Source organism: Meriones unguiculatus, chromosome 17 (assembly GCF_030254825.1).
Source record: "Meriones unguiculatus strain TT.TT164.6M chromosome 17, Bangor_MerUng_6.1, whole genome shotgun sequence".
NCBI classification, from domain to species: Eukaryota; Metazoa; Chordata; class Mammalia; order Rodentia; family Muridae; genus Meriones; species Meriones unguiculatus.
This window is the reverse complement of record NC_083364.1, coordinates 20,911,884-20,918,570: the sequence shown is the minus strand read 5'-3', so window position 1 is coordinate 20,918,570 and position 6,687 is coordinate 20,911,884.

The following is a 6,687-nucleotide window of genomic DNA, read 5'->3' as shown; positions in this document are numbered from 1 at the left end:
GCAGTCTTTTTAATAACTCATGTTAAATTTTAGGGTTTTAATTGTGTCAACAGAAATTCTCATGAAAACTGCTGCACAACACGATATACCCCACAAGGCTGATTGGCTACTCATATATTCAGTGTTTGTGTAACATTGAACCAAATTATCTTGGGTCATCATACAGATCTAATCAGCCAGCTATAACTTATCTCTGTATGTGACTTCCAGATGAATACTTTTATCTGAAAGTCAAAATGATCTTAGGTTTCATCAAACCAAAGCTCAAAGTAGTATAAGGTTACATCAGACACTAATCATAGCATAGAATTTCCAGGTTTGCTGTAATTTGACCATATGATTTTCTGGGAAAGGTATTTTTTCCATTTTTTATTAATTACAGATTATTCATTTTATATCTCACATGTAGCTCATCCCTTTCCCCCTCTCAATCCCACCTTCCCTCTCTCACCTCCTCCCATGCACCTCTCCAAGTCCACTGAAAGGGGGTCCTACTCCCATTCCATTCAGCCCTAGCTTTTCAGGTTTCCTCAGGACTGGATGCATTGTCCTCCTCTGTGGCCTGGTAAGGTTGCTCCACCCTCAGTAAGGGATGCTCAAAGAGTAAGCCACCGAGTTCATGTCAGAGACAGTCCTTCTTCCCCTTACTAGGAAACGCACTTGGACACTGAGTTGGCATGGGCTACATCTGAGCAGGGGTTCTAGGTTATATCTATGAATGGTCCTTGGTTGAAGATTCAGTCTCAGAAAATACCCCTGTGCCCAGATATTTTTGTTCTGTTGCTCTCATTGTGGAGCTCCTGTCCTCTCTAGGTCGTACTATCTCCACCTTATTTCATATGATTCCCAACACTCTGCCCAAAGTTTAGTTATGAGTCTTAGCATCTGCTTTGATACACTGCTAGGTAGAGTCAGAGGCCCTGTGTGGTAGGCTCCTGTCCTGTTAACGGATTTTCCCTTCTTCCAAGGTCCATCCTGTTTATCTTTCTGAGTGAGGATTGATAATCTTGCCCAGGGTCCTCCTTCTTGCTTATATTCTTCAGGTGTACAAAAATTATTATGTTTATCCTATATTATATATCTAGTATCCATTTATAAGTGAGTATATACCATGTGTGTCTTTCTGCTTCTGGGATACCTCACTCAGGATGATCTTTTCTAGATCCCACCAATTGCCTGTAAATTTCATGATTTCCTTGTTTTTAATTGCTGAGTAGTATTCCATTGTATAAATGTACCACAATTTCAATATCCATTGCTTGGTTGAGGGACATCTGGGTTGTTTCCAGCTTCTGGCAATTATGAATAAAGCTGCTACAAACATGGCTGAACAAATGTCCTTGTTGTGTACTTGAGTATCTTCTAGATATATGCCTAGGAGCAGTATAGCTGGATCTTGAAGAAGTGCTATTCCTAATTGTCTGAGGAAGAGCCAGATTGATTTCCAAAGTGGTTGTTCAATTTTTATATTTCCACCACCAATGGAGGAGGGTTCCCCTTTCTCCACATCCTCTCCAGCATGTGTTGTCACTTGAGTTTTTGGTCTTAGCCATTCTGATGGGTGTAAGGTGAAATCTCAGGGTAGTTTTGATTTGCATCTCCCTAATTACTAAGGTTTTTAAAGTGTTTCTCTGTCATTCTATATTCCTTTACAGAGAATTCTCTGTTTAGCTCTTTACTTCATTTTTTCAATTTTGTTACTCAATTTGTTGCTTTTTAAATTCTTGTGTTATTTATATATTCTGGATATTAGCCCTCTGTCAGATATAGAGTTGGTGAATATCCTTTCCCATTCTGTAGGCTGTCTTTTTATTCTGATGACAGTGTCCTTTGCTTTACAGAAGTTTTCCAGTTTCATGAGGTCTCATTAATTGATTTTTGATCTTAGAGCCTGTGTTGTTGGTGTTCTGTTCAGGAAGTTGTCTCCTGTGCCAATGAGTTCTAAGCTCTTCCCCACTTTTTCTTCTAAGTGATTTAGTGTGTCTGGCTTTATTTTGAGGTCTTTGATCCACTTGGACTTTAGTTTAGTTCAGGGTGATAAGTATGGATCTATTTGCATTTTTCTACATGTAGATATCCTGTTAGACCAGCACCATTTGTTGAAGACGATGTCTTTTTTCCATTAAATGGTTTTGGATTCTTTGTCAAATATCAAGTATCCATAGGTGTGTGGGTTTATTTCTGGATCTACGATTCGATTCCATTGATCCACCATTCTGTTTCTATGCCAATACCATGTGGTTTTTATTACTATTTCTCTGTAGTACAACTTGAGATCAGGGATGGAGATACCTCCAGATAATTGGTTGTTGTACAGGATTGTTTTGGCAATTCTGTTTTGTTGTTTTTCCATATGAAGTTGAGAATTTTTTTTGAAGGTCTGTAAAGAATTGTGCTGGTATTTTGGTGGGAATTGCATTGAATCTGTAGATTGCTTTCGGTAGGATGGCAACATTATCATTTTCACTGCTAATCCTGCCAAGCCTTGAGCATGGGAGATCTTTCCATGTTCTGATATCTTTTTCAATTTCTTTCTTGAGAGACTTGAAATTTTTATCGAGCAGGTCTTTCACTTGCTTTGTTAGAGTCACACAAAAGTACTTTATGTTATTAGTGGCAAGGGAGGGGGTTGCAGAGAAGATACAAAGTGAATAAATTGTCATAAATAAATAAACTTAAAAAAATAAGATAAATATAAATAAAAGTGTTCCAGCTCCTAGGCCCAGAAATATTTTCAACAAAGTCATTTAAGAAAATTTCCCCAATGTAAAAAGAAAAAAAAAATCCTAATAACACACAAGAAGCTTATAGAACACCAATTATATTGAATCAGGAAAGGAAATCCTACTGCTATTTAGTGTTTTGATTAAAACACTAAATGTACAAAACAAAGAGGGAATATTAAAAGGTACAAGAAAAAACTGCCAAGAAAACAGAAAGGCAGACCTATCAGAATACAGCCAACTTCTCAACAGAGACTCTGAAAGCCAGAAGGGCCCGAGCAGATACCTTGCCGAGGCTAAAAGACCACAGATGTCAGCCCAGACAACTATAGCCAACAAAACTTTTAATCATCATAGATGAAGAAAACAAGATATTCCATGACAATACCAAACTTTAAAATTATCAATGCACAAATCCAGCCCTATAGAAGATACTAGAAGGAAAACTCTAATCCCAGGAAGTTAACTATACCCAAGAAAATATAGGAAATACGTAAATCCAGACCACCAAACCAAAAGGAGAGAAACACACACACACACACCACCACCATCAACAAAAAATAACATGAATTAATAATCACTAATCGTTAATATCTCCCAACATCAATGGACTCAATTCCTCAACAAAAATACATAGGCTAACAGATATTATCTCAGAGTAAAGGCCTGGGAAAAGGTTTTCCAAGGAAACAGAACCAAGACAAAGCTGGACTAATCATTCTAATATGTAATAAAATAGAAATTCAACCAAATTTAATCAAAGAGATAGAAATGACTTTAAACATAAAAGGGTGTTGAATTTTGTCAAATGTCTTTTCAGTTTCTAAAAAGATGACCATGTTTTTTGTTTTTGTTTTTGTGTTTGTTTTCAGTTAGTTTATAAGATGGATTAACTTGATGAATTTTCGCATGTTGAACCATCCCCGAATTCCTGGTATGAAGCCTATTTGATCATTGTTAATATATTTTTGTTGTATTACTGGAATAGGTTTGCAAGTATTTTATTGAGTATTTTGGCATCATTCATCATAGGAGAGATTGACCTGAAATTTTCTTTCTTTGTTGGGTCTTTGGAGTGGTTTAGGTATCAGTGTGACTATGGCCTCATAAAATGAGTTTGGCAATATTCTTTCTGTTTCTATTTTGTGGAATAGTTTGAGGAGTATTGGTATTAGCTCTTCTTTGAAAGTCTGCTAGGATTCTTAGCTAAAATCATCAGGCCGAGGGCTCTTTTTGGTTGGGAAGCTTTTGATGTCTACTTTTATTTCCTTCCTTAGGGGTTATAAGGTTTTTTTTAATTGTTAACCTGATTTTGATTTAAACTTTGGTAAGTGGTATGCATCAAGAAAATAATCCATTTCATTTAAATTTTCCAATTTTACATCATTCAGGTTTTTGAAGTATGATTTAATGACTCTTTGGATTTCTTCGGTGTCTGTTGTCATATCCCCCTTTTCATTTTTTATTTTATTAATTTGTATACTCTCCCTTTGTATTTCAGTTAGTTTCAATCAAAGTTTGTCTATCTTGTTGATTTTCTGCATACAACATGAGAATTTTTCCTGTGCTGCAAATCTGTCTAAATAATTGTCGAGCTATATTTTAGGTAATTGGACTGGAGAATTCGATACTACGATGGAGCAGCTGAGAGTGGCCATTGTCACAGTAAATTCTACCAGAGTGGACGCAGGACTAGCCACAGGATTATCAACATGGATTGCTGCAGCCATGAATCATCTGAAGGAATGGGCGGGCATGGGAGTGTTAGCAGGCCTTCTGGTGTTGGTCTCCTTGGTTTGCCTGTGGTATATATGCAAGATTAGAGTCTCACAACAGTGTGATGCAGCCATGATCATTCAGGCCTTTACAGCCATTGAAGCAGGACATTCTCCCCAAGCATGGTTGGATACCATAAAAAGCTAAAATGATACGCTCAGGATGCGAGGCTAAGCACTGCACTCAGGGTCAGCAGCTTTGGACCCAGAGAAGAGCATGTCTGATTGCATGCGGTTGATGCCCCAGGTCCCGCCTCTGAGAAAAAGGTATCGGATGGGTCTGATGCTCTTTGGGCGGATGACACCTAAATGAACATCTGTACAAAGTCCCAATTTATTTCTAATATCAGAGATCAGACCTCTACTCTTGCCTGATGCGTCTAAAACAAAAAGGGGGAACTGTAGAGAGCTGCGGAATGCTATGCCTTAAAGATGGAGCTGGTTTCCGCCTTCCACCTTCCCGATGGTGAATGCTCTCTGTCACGAACAACTCCACATTTGGCTAAGGCCGAGGATCTGGCTTGCTTCCATGTATGTGGACCTATCTGCATTGCCCCCGTGGCACGCCTGGGTTGGCTACCCAGAGGCCATTTAAGCTGTGGGCTGGCTTTCCCCGGGGTCCGAGGATTGTTCAATGTTCCTGAATAAACTGCATTGAAAAAAAAAAAAAAGAAAGGAACAATATTAAACCTCTGCACTAAAGTGTGTGTGGGCTTCTCAAGAAAAAAACAAAAACAACAACAACAAAAAAACAGATCTTGGTTTTGTTGATTTTCTGCCTTGTTCTCTCTGTTTCTAGGTATTGCTTTCAGCCCTGAGTTTGATTATGTCCTGCCTCTTGGGAGTCTTTGATTCCTTTTTTCTATAGCTTTAGGGTGAGCTGTTAAGTTGTTAATATGAACTCTCTCCACTTTCTTTATGAAGGCTCTTAGTGCTGTGAACTTTCCTCTTAACACTACATTCATTGTGTCCCATAAGTTTAGGTTTTTTTTTTTGCCTTTATTCTCATTGAATTGCAGAAAGTCTTTAATTTTTTTTCTTTATTTCATCCCTGACACAGTGGTCATTAAGTAGAAAGTGTTCAGTTTTCATGAGTTTGTAGGACTTCTATTGCTTCTGTCGTTGTGGAAGTCTAGCTTTAATCCATGGTGGTTTGACAGAATACAGGGTGTTATTTAATTTTCTTGTATTTAATTCTTGTTATTTAATTTTCTTGTATTTGTTGTCCCAGTATGTGGGTCAGTTTTGGAGAAGGTTCCTTGAGGTGCTGAGGAGAAGGGAACCTTTGTAGATCAAAGGTTTTGTAGTTGTTTTAGTTTTTACCTTTCTACTCTGTTAACGTGCAGAGTACCTTGCAGTACCATGAACAATAGGCAGTAATCGTGAAGATTCTAAGTAGGCAGTAGCTCAATATGTCACTGTTTCGGTGATTTGTGTAGGTGTTGTCTTCAGTGATAGGGCATTACCATCAGTGTGTGTAGAGAAACAAGTACATTTATCTCTGTAGTAGAACTTGAAATCAGGATTGCTGATGCCTCCACAAGTTCTTTTAAAGAATAAGATTATTTTTAGCCACCCTGGTTTTGTTGTTTTGTTTTTTCCACATGAAATTGAATATTTTTCCTTTCAAGGTGTGCAAAGAATTGTGTTGAAATATTGATGGAGATTGTATTGAATCTGTAGATTGCTTTTGGCAGCCTGGTCATTTTACCATTTTAATTATACCAATATAATTATACCAATATACCATTACCATATGTCCATCTTCTGATATCTTCTTCAAGTTCATTCTTTAAAATTAATAGTTTTTATTGTATAGATTTTCCACTTGCTTTTTTAGGGTTCCCCCAAGATATTTTTGATGTTTGTAGCTATTGCAAATGATTTTGCTTTTCTGATTTTACAGGCCTTACAATTATGTTGAACTTGGAGCTTCCCAGTCAGTTTCTTCTGGCCTGTCCTGTATCTGAAGTATGTGGTATCTTCAGCAATAGGACATCATTTTAGTTTCTGGGAGGCAACAAGTTGAATGTCTGCATTTATAGTTTTGAGAATCTTTTGGAGTCCCTTGGAATATGACTCAAAGAACAATTTATTATGCTGATAAGGAGGCTTTTGAAACATTACCTGTAAGTATTGGGTGTGTGTTATCAACCCAAAAAACATACATCTATTTAATATTTATATAT